The sequence below is a fragment of the Phyllobates terribilis genome, unplaced genomic scaffold, assembly GCF_046119375.1.
Source record: "Phyllobates terribilis strain yellow unplaced genomic scaffold, ASM4611937v1 Scaffold_27__1_contigs__length_16484149, whole genome shotgun sequence".
Taxonomy (NCBI): Eukaryota; Metazoa; Chordata; class Amphibia; order Anura; family Dendrobatidae; genus Phyllobates; species Phyllobates terribilis.
In genome coordinates this window covers 8,230,775-8,245,000 of record NW_027362787.1, presented here as the reverse complement: position 1 = coordinate 8,245,000, position 14,226 = coordinate 8,230,775, and positions in this window count along the sequence as shown.

Below are 14,226 nucleotides of genomic sequence, written 5' to 3'. Positions count from 1 at the left end.
GATTGTAATCTGATTTGCAGATAAAACTGGCCCATTCAAATGATTGGATTGCCAAAAAAAGATACATTTGCATCCTTGTTCTGTATGTTTTTCACTGACTAATGTTAGAAGTTTGTAAATCTTCATCACTTTTTTTCTCTCATCAATAGGTGGCAGAAAATGTCATTTTTCAACATGAGGAGAGAAAACTTCATTCCATCACTTTACCTGATGGGCCCATGTGTCAGATCAGCACAGAAGCAAATAGGCTTCAATTGCTCATTTTTAAGTACTCTTTAGCTCATAAAGAAGGGGGCTGGAGGCATGGGAACCTAGAAGGAAGCCCCACATGACCGGGATTGGCCAGGAGGGTGCAATTTTTAAATCCCAATGGTTGGGATTGGGTGTAGGCTTGGAGGGGCTGGCATTTGGATGGGGGAGGGGTAAAGGGGGGGAGAGGTATAATAGGGAAAAGTGCGGGAAAACGGGCAGTCCAGAGAAGAAGTCATTGAGAGAAGTTCTGGAGCACTAATCCCCAAAAAAAAAAAAAAAAAAAAGATATATATATATATATATATATATATATATATATATAATTTTACTTTTTACCAATTTGCTGGGACACTCTTCTGGTTATTATGGAGTCCATGGAGTCCCTTATCGCCAGGCTGAGGGAGACTGCCAGATCCAGGCGAGGAGGGTGGCTTGAGTCTCAGCTGGCCGGGCTGCTGGGGAATGCCGGAGAGGAAGAATCCCCGTCAGGATTGGGAAGAATTGCCAGGAGGACGCGGCCCCCCGAGAGGCTTTCCCCGGAGATGGTCGGTACGGGCAGCAGGCGCAGGCTGCGGAGCCCCTCAGGGGACCCTGCGTCCATTGAGCATGCCGGCGGAATCCCCTGCCGGCGTGCCCGCCGCGGCAGGAATCCGCCCAGCCGGTCTGCGGGCTCCCCCTGCATCAGGTCTCGGTCCGCGACTGAAGTTCCCCGCTCCGTCGTGGTGTAGCCTGCCCCTTCGGCGCGCCGCAGTACTAGATCTCAGGCCGCGCCGGAAGCAAGGCCCGGGCCGCAGACGCGTCACCCGGGGGGCGGGGCCTCACCGGAAATGGGGCCTACGTCACTTCCGGCCCCGGATACAGATGGAAGGGATGCACAGCCAATGAGCGGCGGGCGCAGGGACACGCCCCCCGCTCCTAGATCCAGCGGCGATTCAAGACGCCGGTTATTCAAAAGAAAAAAGAGCGGCAATCCTGCAGCAGGGAATGGAGGGACCACCAGCGTGGCAGGCACACCTGGCGACGTTCCTGTCGGGGTGCCTGCGAGACAGACCAGAGGGGGCAGACAGCAGCGGAGCTGCATGGGCAGGCAGCAGCAATTCCAGGACCTGCTGCCTGGCCCAAGTCACTCCAGGCTGAGGGATGGAGCGGCGGGCAGCAGTACGGAGTTGCCTGGCAGTTATCCACGGATCAACACGGATCAGGCTGGTGAGTCCGGGTCTGAAAATCGCGGAGGTGCACGGTTGGCGGTGAGGACCGGAACAGAGACGAGCGGAGGACAAACGACGGGGATGTCAGCACGGGCTCAGGTCTCCCCTGGTGACGAGGAGACCATGGGCGCGGGCCTTGAGCGGCAGGGGTCGGTCGGACTGGATTATGGAGAAGAACAAGACGAACCAAGGACTCATCAGGACTCGGGGAGTACGACTGGCGGGGACACAGCACCTGCGCAGCTTCGTGAGTATGCGTCTATGTATGGTTTGTCGCCCGCGGGGTCTTTAACGGATGGGGTAGGGGATAGGCAGGTGCCTGGGCCCAGCAGGGAAAATGTTAGGGGAGGTAGTGGGTCGGATGTAAGCGGGTTTAGGGATTTGTTGGTTAGCATGTCGCGCATTTTGGCGAGAATAGACGGGGGGGGAGCCATTCAAGGGGGGTTGTCACCGGCGGGGGCTTGGCTACCTAGTCAACCGGCGTTGTTGCAGGTGGGGAGCGAGTCGGCCAGGTCGGCGGGGTATGCAGCTGGGACACCTTCTGGGGTATCGGTTTGTGTGCAGACAGAAAAGGAAAATGCGGATACTGTAAAACTGGATGATAGGGCGAAAGGGGAGGTATACGTGTGCTTTGAGGGGCCGTTGGGGGCGCATTTAAAAAGAGAGGTTAAAGAAAAGATTTGGCGGGACGAGTATGTCAAAATTTTTTCCCTGCTTCCGTTGGAAAAGTTTAACCTGGATAAGGGAAAAAAGGACGACAGTAAAAAAGAGGAGGAAGAGAAACGTAGGTGGAGGTTGATTCCACAGACGTTTGTCAATTGGTTACAAGCTTTTGCAATAATGGCTAGCGTTATTGGAGAAAAAGCTCCTGATAATTGTTCAGGTTTGTTTTGCTACCTTGATGCTATTGTGGAGGCTCATAGGACTTACGGGGGTCAGGTGTGGTTACGATATGACGAGCAATTTCGGCAGAGGAAGGCAGTCCACCCTGAGATCAGATGGGATCAAAAGGACATTGGTTTGTGGCTGAAGGTTATGGCCCCAGTGAGGTATGGGCAGTCCTTTCACGGGAGCAGCAGTAGTGGTAACCAATCAGCATTACACGGGGGAAGTAGTCAGGGCGCGCAAAGCACTAAGAAGGAAGTGGGAACTTGCTGGCAATTTAACGATGGCCAATGCAAGTACGGGAGCTCCTGTAAATTCAAACACGTGTGCTCCCATTGTAATGGAAGCTCACACGGAGCATCAAAATGCTTTAAGAAGGGAAAGGGAAAGCCGACATTGGGTATAGGTCAAGGGGGTGACTCCGGTGAGGGTGCACGCGATGGCCCCCTTTCTAAGTAGGTATCCGGATCAGTTGAAGGCTAAGGTCATTTCGGATGGGTTTTTGGTAAGTTTTAGAATCCCTCCTCCTGAGCACGAGGTCCCCTTTTCAGTAAAAAATTTGACGTCAGCTTCCCTTCATCCAGATGTGGTTAGCGTGAAGTTGGCTAAGGAGGTGGTATTGGGCAGGATGGCTGGACCGTTTCGGGTATTACCTAGCAGCAGGGTGGTTATTTCGCCGTTGGGTGTTGTGCCCAAGAAAGAGCTGAATAAGTTTCGTTTGATTCAGCATTTGTCGTACCCGAAGGGGCTCTCGGTGAATGATGGCATTGCACAGGAATTATGTTCGGTTGAATATACATAATTTGATGCGGCGGTGCGATGGGTACAGCGATATGGGTCAGGATCGTTGCTAGCTAAGACGGATATCGAGTCGGCTTTTCGGTTGCTGCCAGTTCACCCGGATAGCATCCCGTTGTTAGGTTGTTTTTGGAATGGGCATATTACATGGATAGGTGTTTGCCAATGGGTTGTGCAATTTCTTGTTCTTTGTTTGAAACGTTTAGTACCTTTTTGGAATGGGTGGTGAAGAACCTGGCATCAGTTAATTCAGTCATTCATTATTTGGATGATTTTCTGTTTATAGGCCCTCGGCAATCGTTGTTGTGTAGGAATTTATTAGGTACTATGGTGTGGGTAGCGGAGCATTTTGGCTTACTGTAACGGGTCTGGGAGGTGGAACCTCTGAGCTACTATACAAAGGGGCAGTCCTTGTAAGGAAGTGGGTGGCTCCCAGGGAAGGCGGGTAGGTAGACACGGCAAGTGACAAGAACAGTCTCAGGGTAGAAGGGCAGGACGGTCACAGCAAGTGACGGGGACAGTCTCTTGACAGGCGGGTGGTCACGGCAAGTGACAGCAGGGTAAGAGTCTCTAGACAGGCAGGGGGTCACGGCAAGTAACGGCAAAGCCTCCAGGTAGGCTAGCAGGCAGGTAGCAGATGAGCGCTCCCAGGTGAGCGGGTAAGAGTCTCTCAGCTAGCTGGCAGGTGATCACGGCAAGTGACGGCAGAGCCTCCAGGTAGGCTAGCAGGCGGGTAGCAGATGAGAGCTCCCAGGTGAGCGGATAAGAGTCTCTGGACAGGCAGGTGGTCACAGCAAGTGACGGCTAAGCCTCCAGGTAGGCTAGCAGGCGGGTAGCAGGTGAGCGCTCCCAGGTGAGCGGATAAGAGTCTCTGGACAGGCAGGTGGTCACAGCAAGTGACGGCTAAGCCTCCAGGTAGGCTAGCAGGCGGGTAGCAGGTGAGCGCTCCCAGGTGAGCGGGAAAGAGCCTCTGGACAGGCTGGCAGGCAGGCAGGTATCAGGCAGGTAACTGGCAGGTACTTCCTGGTCCGCGGGCGGACTGATCCATAGACAGACTGGCAGGTGCTGGTAGGCAGACTGTCGGACCGCAGGATTGCAAGCAGGTAGACAGCACTGGAAGACAAGCTGGCAACGGGACCTGAGGGCTGAAGCAGAGTTGAACGACTTTGCAACAACATTGCTCGGGCACCTCCATTTTGGAGGAGGTGCCTTATATATGGTGGGGTCCTCCGGCCATTGGCCGGGGACTCCTTAGGACGGCGCACGTGGCCCCTTTAAGAGAGAGGGAGCGCGCGCGCGCCCTAAGCACAGTGACCGGGAAGCAGCGCGCGCTGCCAGCAGAATGGGAGGAAGACGCCAGGCACGGAGCGGAGAGGTGAGGGGAACGGCGTCCCTACCTAGCAGGAGGCAGGCGCGCCGACGCTACACTTACCATTGGCAAAAGAAAAGACAGAAGGCCCTTGCACAATCCTAAGCTTCTTGGGCATTGTAATTGATACGGAAAGGATGGAGTGTCGATTACCTGAAGATAAATTGTGTTTGCTCAAGCAGGAGGTCGATAGAGTCGGGAGGTTGCGCAAGGTGACCCTGAGGGAGCTACAATCGCTGCTGGGGCGCTTAAATTTTGCATGCAGGATTATGCCAATGGGCAGAATTTTTTGTCGCAGGTTGTCAGGCGCGACATCAGGAGTGCATGCGCCCCATCATTTTATCCGCCTAAATAAGGAACACAAGGAGGACCTGAAGGTTTGGAAGTTGTTTTTGGAAAGCTATAACGGCAGGTCGTTAATCCAGCAGGAGTTTGTGAGCAGTTTGGATTGTGAGATATTTACAGATGCTGCAGGAAGTGCTGGTTATGGGGCCTACTGGAAAGGGCGGTGGAGTGTTGGGGCATGGCCGATTGGTTGGACGGAGAGGGGTCTTACGAGGAACCTCGCGTTTTTGGAATTATTCCCTATTGTTGTCGCGGTTACTATTTGGGGTGAGTGTTTTGCCAACAGGAGAATTCGGTTTCATTGCGATAACATGGGAGTGGTGTCTGTCATCAACAGCTTGTCGGCCTCGTCCCCGCCGGTGATTAGGCTGCTGAGGGAACTTGTTCTTTGTTGTCTCAATTTGAACGCTTGGATTACAGCAGTCCATGTTCCAGGTGTACAAAATTCCATAGCAGATGCCTTATCTCGTTTTCAGTGGGACCGTTTTCAGGCGCTAGCACCAGAGGCAGAGGACGTGGGTCAAGAATGCCCTTCGCATTTGTGGCAACTGATTATGGAGGAGCCGGACGGTTAATAAGGGAGTCCATTATGAGGCAGACCTGGGCATCATACGAGGCATCATGGCGAGTATGGCAAAGTTGGATTCTGGAGTGGGGTGTGGTGGAAAGTGAAGGAGATAGAGAGATGGCAGTGTTGTTTCTTGTGGGAAGGGCAGCAGAGATTGGATGGTCTGTGTCAAAAGTTAGTAAATTTGTAGCAGGATTGGCATTCGCTTTTAAATTGCAGGGGATAAAAGATGTTACAAAGTCCTTTTTAGTGAAGCAAGCACTTAGGGGCTTTAGGAGAGGCGGTAAGGTGTTGGATAAACGAAGATCAGTGACTTTTAGTATTTTAGAGCGGTTGGGTTTTGTGTTGGATAAGATTTGTTGTTCAGTTTTTGAAGCCACACTGTTTAGATTGGCTTTTTCATTGGCGTTCTTTGGCGCACTAAGATTAGGTGAGTTGGTGGCACCAAGTAGGAATAAGGTTGGGGGTTTGTTTGCTGAGGATGTGAGCGGTCGGAAAGGGGGAATCGAATTTTGGATTAGGAGGGGGAAGACGGATCAATTGGGCAGAGGCAAGCGAGTGGTATTGGGGGAGGTTAATGGATCTTTTATTTGTCCTAGGAGATGTTTAATGGCTTATTGGCAGGTTTGGTCGGGACGTAAGGGCCCATTATTGTGTCATAAAAACGGAGAGTTTTTGTTCCGTTTTCAATTTATTGCAGTATTTAAAAAAGGGATCCGGGAGTTGGGTCTTAGTCCTGAGGTGTACGGGTCGCATTCTTTCAGAATCAGTGCGGCGTCAGAAGCGGACGGTTTGGGTTTAGGAAAGGATGTGATAAAACGCATCGGGAGGTGGAGTTCTGATCGTTATCTGTCCTATGTGCGGCATTAGGTATGCGGAATTATGGTTTTATTTTGTCCAGAAGTGAATACCTTTTTGGTTGTCTTGTTGCAGGTGACGTCCCGTTATTAGTCTGGATTCTTGGACACTCTTTCGTTCATTGAGGGGTGCTGCGGGCGGGTGTGAGGCCAAACGGTAGGCAATTAGGTTTTAGCAGAGAGCAAGTGGTGGTCCGGTGGCTGGGTTTTCGAGAGATGGTATGGAGAAGGGTGCTTCCTGAATTCCATAAGGTGGCTCGTTTGGACCGGGCGCCGGACATTTTGGTGGTGCATATGGGGGGGAATGATTTGGGGGCTCGTCCGGTTAGGGAATTGATGAGGGATATTCGAATTGATTTTTTAAGGTTATGGACATCTTTTCCTGGGGTGTTGACGGTTTGGTCTGACATTGTGCCGAGAAAAAATTGGAGGGAGGCCAGATCAGTGAAGGGCATTAATAGGGCACGAGTAAAGTTGAATAGAGCCATAGCAGCTTTTGTTGGTAGAAACGGGGGAGTAAGTGTTCGGCATCTTGATTTTGAGGCAGGGGTTGGTGAATTTTGGGCAAAGGATGGTGTGCACCTGAACGATATTGGGATTGATTTATGGGCATTATCTATACAGGAGGGGATTGAGAGGGCTTTGGCAGTGTTGGGGCGCTCACGAGCCTGAGGTGGTCAGAGCTGTTCGTTTGTGGCGGGGGGTGGGGTTCTTGGAGTTGGCACAGAAGTGTCGGTGGGAAAGTTATTGGAAATTTACAGGCAGTGGCTTGATTAAGCGGGGTGATCTGGCATTTGGTTTTTTGGGGCTCTGGACGGGGTTTTACCCTGGGAGCTTTTGGTGCCCTTGAGCTGGTGATGGACGGCTGAGGGTAACACGGTGGTTCGATTTCGGTTTAGTTATGTCAAATTTATCCAAAGAAAATTACAGGTGCAGTGTTTTTATTTGTTAAGGTACGTGAGGTCGGTAAGTTGGGGAGGGGGCTTACGGAACTATGGAACCCGGGTTGGCCATATACGGTCATGTGGCGTAACATTGTGTTGATCAGACACACAAAAACTCTGATCAAAGGTCAGCTTAGGGTTTACTTCATGTACACACAAATTGCCAAAGGCAAATAGAGATCCCTTAATAAAGACCTAAATATAAAACATAACTTTTATTTTGATTATTAGATATAATAACGGAAAAGATAACACACACTTAAAAAAACACACAGTACTGGATGTTTCTGATAATTCAGCGACGGGTTATATGACCCATAACTATTAAAGTGCTTGTGCTTCTGTTATGGCAGCTGTGTATCGAGTGCTTATCTGTCTAATATATTATTCTAAGGAATGTGAACTGAGGTCTAAGATGGTACACATGCAAGAAATAGGAGCATGTTCACACTAGCAAAAAGATGCAAAACCTACAAAAGACAAAAAAATATATCTCATACCCTACCATCATTATATCTAAATGTAAAACAAAGTTACATATGAAATATAGGGTCCTTAGTGAATTATTTTTGATCAAAAAAAGTATACAAGCCGTCCCACCAGCGACAAGGTGACCCTAAATTGGGACGGTCCTACACTGTCTATATTAAAAACCTTACTGTATATCAAAGTTGAAGTAATGCATATAAAAGGGTAGACAAATAGAACCGGGTCCCAACATCAGACCACCTAAGCCCGTGGTAAGCTACATATATACTAACCAGCTCAACAAGGGGGATGCCACACCCCTAATTTGCACAGAATGAAAACAAGACAAAAAACCAAGCAATGTGAACTGAGGTCTAAGATGGTACACATGCAAGAAATAGGAGCATGTTCACACTAGCAAAAAGATGCAAAACCTACAAAAGACAAACAATATATCTCATACCCTACCATCATTATATATAAATATATTATTCTTCAGAATAAATCACCACCAATAGTGAGTCCTCAATATAATCATACTCGGTATACACTATTCACTTTATTATCAGGGCTTATTTATCAGGAAATTGGATAAAAGGGATTATGCTATACGTAGCATGAGAAAACTGCTTATATGTACAACTAAACTGGTCATCAAGGTGTTCAGCAGTCTCTCCAGTTTCTATAGTTAGAAAACTATTTGGATCACAATAGATATCTTTTCATATCCAAATGAGCCTTATTCGGCAATATTTGGTTTCATTCATTAGTGGGCAGTGAGGTAAATGCTTCTACTGCCGCCCTTGTATCTCATCTATTAGACTTAGGAGCTGTAGCACTTATTTATCACTGTAGTGCTTTTCAGTTGTCATGCAATAGGGCTTCTTGTAGCATGCATTCTTACCTGTAGCAGCTACTCAAAACCATAACATTTACTGATTTTTATCAATTGTATATAAAGCGGAAATCATACTGCTCCTGTTATTCAGCCCTTGTATTTTGATCAACAGCTACTAATACAATATGATGTACCACCCGGCCCGGCACCTAGAATGACATCCCCACAAAGCCTCACTACACAGTATTATGTCCTCACAGAACGATATGCTCACACAGCCCCTTTACACAGTATTGTCCCCACAAAGTTCCCTTAAACAGTATTCTGCACCCTGTGACAGAGTCACCGGTGTTATATGCAAGAGGAGGTATGTGTCACTCCGGCTGCTAGCTTGTGTGGACTGAAACCTACAAACTTTCCTCCAGCATGTTATATGTTGGAGGTTAATTCCTAAAGGGTGTGGTTTTATGTGAATGGCAAAGAGGGTGGGAGGTCATTCACCCTAGGTCCCCTCAGAGTGTAGCTGTTATGTTCTGCTACCAGAGCTAAGGAAAGAGAGGAGATCTGTCCCTACGATAGAACTCAGCTTAATCCCTACGATGTAACAGGGGACCTGATCCTGCGATCAGACCTGCTAAAGTCCTAAGCTAGTCTGTACGGAGACCTATAGATGTGGGGAAAGAATCCCTACAAGTACTAAGGACTGGGAGGAATATGGGACACCTCCTAACAGAAATAGTAGCAGACAGACGAACAAACAAAATATATAGAACATAGAGGTCAGTAGACCAAGCAAACTAACAGAGCAAGACACAGAGCACAGGCTAGCTAGAAAGTAGATATACAATGAAGTCCAGCAAAGCCAGAAGGGCGGAGCAGGCTAAAATAGGCCAACAAGGTCATGTGACCAGCAAAGGAAAAAAAAACTAAGAGCAAGGTTCTAACAGTACCCCCCCTTCTAAGAGGATCCTCCGGATCCCCTAGGACCAGGCTTATCAGGAAATCTCCTGTGAAACGCTCTGATAAGTCTGGACGCGGAAACATCATCCGACCTCACCCAAGAGTTATCCTCGGGTCCGAAACCTTTCCAGGCCACTAGATACTGCAAACTACCTCTATACAGTCTAGAGTTAAGGATGCGAGAAATTTCATATTCCCCGTCCTCCACCACCGGAGGAACAGAGGCAGAGGCGTCACAATCCGATACAACAGCTTTTTTCAACAGAGAGACATGAAATACCGGATTAATTCTCCAGGAGGTAGGAACCTCCAACCTAACAGCAGATTGGTTGACAACCTGAAGCACCTTAAAGGGCCCTACAAACTTGGGACCCAATTTCTTAGAAGGAATCCTCAACCGCAGATTCCTAGAGGACAACCAAACCATGTCACCAACAGCGAACAAAACCTCCTGTCGTTTCCTATCAAAGTAGTCCTTAGATTTTCTGTTGGCCTCCTGAAGATTACCACGCACATCCGTCCAAACTCTCTCCAAATCACCGGAAAAATTCTCCTCCTCAGGCACGGCAGATCCCAACTTGGAGAACGACCCAAACGACGGATGTCTCCCAGAACAACAAAAAAAAGGCGAACAACCAGCAGAAGAAGATGTATGATTGTTCAGAGCAAATTCAGCAAGTGGCAGAAACTCAGACCACCCCTCTTGATTGTCTGTCACAAAACAACGCAAGAACTGCTCAACATCCTGGTTTTTCCTTTCTGTCTGGCCATTAGATTCAGGATGATATCCGGACGAGAATGATAAATGAACTCCCAACCTGTCACAAAAGGCACGCCAAAAACGAGCCACGAACTGAGGACCCCTATCAGAAACAATGTCAGTAGGAACGCCATGAAGTCTGACAATTTCCTTGACAAAGGCCTTAGCGAGAGTTTTAGCGCAGGGCAGTTTGACAAAGGGAACCAAGTGACACATCTTGCTAAAACGGTCCACGACCACCCAGATGACAGTAAAACCCTCAGAGGGGGGAAGGTCAGTTATAAAGTCCATAGCCAAATGTGTCCAAGGAGCACTGGGAACCTCCAAAGGAAAAAGCAACCCCGCAGCAGGAGTATGTGAGGACTTAGATCTAGCACATATAGTACATTGACGCACCCACTTAATGACTTCCTTCTGCCATCCAGGCCACCAAAAACTGCGACCCACCAGTCTCTTGGTCTCAGAGATTCCGGGATGACCTGCCAACCGAGATTCGTGACACTCAACAAACAAATCTCTCCTAAAGGTCCCAGGCACAAACAACCTCCCATGAGGAGTGTTAGAAGGGGCATTCTCCTGTGCTTTAAGAATCTCATTTTCCAAAACGGAGTCCAAAGCAGCTATCACAACACCTTCTTGTAAAATGTTCTCCTCTTTCTCAGCACCGACTATGGGAGAAAAACTGCGAGACAAGGCATCCGCCTTAACATTCTTAGTACCAGGGATGTAAGTAACGGAGAAATTAAACCGCGAGAAAAACAGTGCCCACCTAGCCTGACGGGCATTCAGGCGCTTGGCAGCATCAAGATATATCAGATTTTTATGATCCGTAAGAACCTGAACGGGAAATTCCGCACCTTCCAAGAAGTGGCGCCAGTGTTCAAATGCGAGTTTAATAGCCAATAATTCCCGATTACCAATATCGTAATTCAGTTCAGTCTCCGAAAATTTTTTTGAAAAAAAGGCACAGGGATGTAATCCATCCCCGTTATCCTGAGACAATACTGCGCCAACCCCCACAGAGGAAGCATCAACCTCAACCAAAAACGGCCTAGTAACATCAGGCTGCATAAGGATGGGAGCAGAGGTGAACCTCTCCTTGAGATACACAAAAGCTTCAATGGCCTCAGAAGACCACTGAACAGCATCAGCACCTTTCCTGGTGAGATCAGTCAGAGGTTTGACAATACTAGAAAAATTTTTTATGAATTTTCTGTAGTAATTGGCGAAACCCAAAAACCTCTGTATCGATTTCAAACCAATAGGCCTAGGCCATTCCTGCACAGCCTGAACCTTAACCGGATCCATCTCAAAACCTTTGCTGGAGATAATGTAGCCCAAAAAACTAATTCTCTGTACAGCGAACTCACATTTCTCCAGCTTAGCAAAAAGCGAATTGTCCATTAATAACTGTAATACCTCACGCACGCTCCGCCAATGAGACTCCAGATCCGGCGAATAAATCAAAATGTCATCCAAATACACAACCACATTTTTGCCGATCAAAGGTCTAAGGATGTCATTAATCAGATTCTGAAAAAATGCAGGAGCATTAGTAAGACCAAAAGGCATAACCAAATTCTCAAAATGACCCACAGGAGTGTTAAAAGCAGTCTTCCATTCGTCACCCTCCTTCATGCGCAACAGATTGTATGCCCCCTTAAGGTCAATTTTAGAGAACCACTTGGCCCCCATTAACTGGTTAAACAGATCAGGAATCAATGGCAGTGGGTAAGGATTGCGTACAGTAATTTTGTTAATCTCACGAAAATCCAGACAAGGACGTAAACCGCCGTCCTTTTTTTTTACAAAAAAAAATCCAACCGCCACAGGAGACTTAGAGGGCCTAATGTGACCGGCGGCCAAACTTGTCTGTATGTATTCCTCCAAAGCCTTCCTCTCAGGAATAGTAAGGTTAAATAAACGACTTTTAGGAAGAGTCGCTCCAGGGACAAATTCAATAGAACAATCATAGTCTCTATGGGGAGGCAAAACCTGCGATTCCTTCTCAGAAAAAACTCTCCAAAAATCCTGAATAGGAACAGGCAATTCTCCCCTATCCAAAGCTGCAATACGCCCGTTACAACACTTGTCATAACATTTATGGCTCCAGGATTTAATTTCACTGGTAGACCAATCCAGTACAGGATTGTGAAATTTTAACCAGGGCAATCCCAATATTACTGGAGAAGGCAAGTTATTCAAAACTACCAAATCCAATTTCTCATGGTGAACACCATTAATAGTGAGAGGAAATTCACAGACCTTGAGAGTAATATTCTTCAAAGGGGAACCATCCACAGAAACCACAGCAATGGGGGATGATAAAGGTTCAGGTTTTAAATTGAGTCTTTCCACGAATCCCCCATCAATTACATTCAGAGTAGACCCGCAATCAACAAATACCCGAAATTCCATTAATTTTTTCTGAGCAATCGTGGAAGCAGCTAAAAATACACCCTTGGAATTTAAACAGGCAATACGGGCATGACTGACCATTTTTTTTTCTTTCTTCATACGAAGCTCACAGCCTTTAATCAAATGACCAGATTTTCCGCAATAGAAACACAAGCCTTCAGAAAATCGACGGTCTTTTTCTTGAGAGCGAGGTGTCACCGATCCAATCTCCATCGGTTCACCACTGTTAGTACACACATTCTCATAACCAGAAACTGACATAGCAGAGGATTTGCTCTCATTAACCCTTGCACGCAGTCTTCTATCCACCCGTATAGCTAATTGCATAGCCTGTTGCAAATCTTCAGGTGTAGGATAAGCAATTAGCAGGTCTTTAACCCTTTCACTGAGCCCAGCAAGAAATAGACTTTTCAGAGCAGAATCGTTCCACCCTGTTTGAGTAGACCAACGACGGAAATGAGTACAATATTTTTCCACATTACCTGATCCTTGTTTTAAACGTCTCAACTCAGTCTCAGCTGATGCGACACGGTCAGGATCATCATATAATAGTCCCAAAGCAGAAAAAAAACTATCCACTGATCTGAAGCATGTATCACTAGGTTGCAAAGAAAAGGCCCACTCCTGAGGCTCTTTGCGCAAAAGTGACATTATGAACCCTACGCGCTGGGATTCATCCCCAGAGGACTTAGGTCTCAAACGAAAATACAATAAGCAAGCATTTTTAAATGAAAAAAATTCTCGGTGTTCACCAAAAAATAAATCCGGCAAACATACCTTAGGCTCCAAGAAATGTGCTCCAGGACAGTTACTCACGTGCTGACGGAGCTCGGCCACCTCCAGAGAGAGTCCCTGCAGGCGATGAGCCAAATCCTGAACCGACACCATGATGGAACAGAAAAATCTTTCCTTAGAGAATTTGCAGGCTGGACTTACTGTTATGTTCTGCTACCAGAGCTAAGGAAAGAGAGGAGATCTGTCCCTACGATAGAACTCAGCTTAATCCCTACGATGTAACAGGGGACCTGATCCTGCGATCAGACCTGCTAAAGTCCTAAGCTAGTCTGTACGGAGACCTATAGATGTGGGGAAAGAATCCCTACAAGTACTAAGGACTGGGAGGAATATGGGACACCTCCTAACAGAAATAGTAGCAGACAGACGAACAAACAAAATATATAGAACATAGAGGTCAGTAGACCAAGCAAACTAACAGAGCAAGACACAGAGCACAGGCTAGCTAGAAAGTAGATATACAATGAAGTCCAGCAAAGCCAGAAGGGCGGAGCAGGCTAAAATAGGCCAACAAGGTCATGTGACCAGCAAAGGAAAAAAAAACTAAGAGCAAGGTTCTAACAGTAGCTGAGCAAGCTTAAATGCTTAGTCACTATTTTTTTTTTCTGTAGTGTGTGGTCTGGAGAGTGAATTTTCCAGGCTGTGTTTGCCAGAGAACAACACCGAAGGACTGGTGTTTGGGGCACTTCACTGTGCTACTTTGAGTGGGAAAAGCCTCGCTAATGGACTCTGCTATACTTTATCTTTTGTTTTCCCGTTAA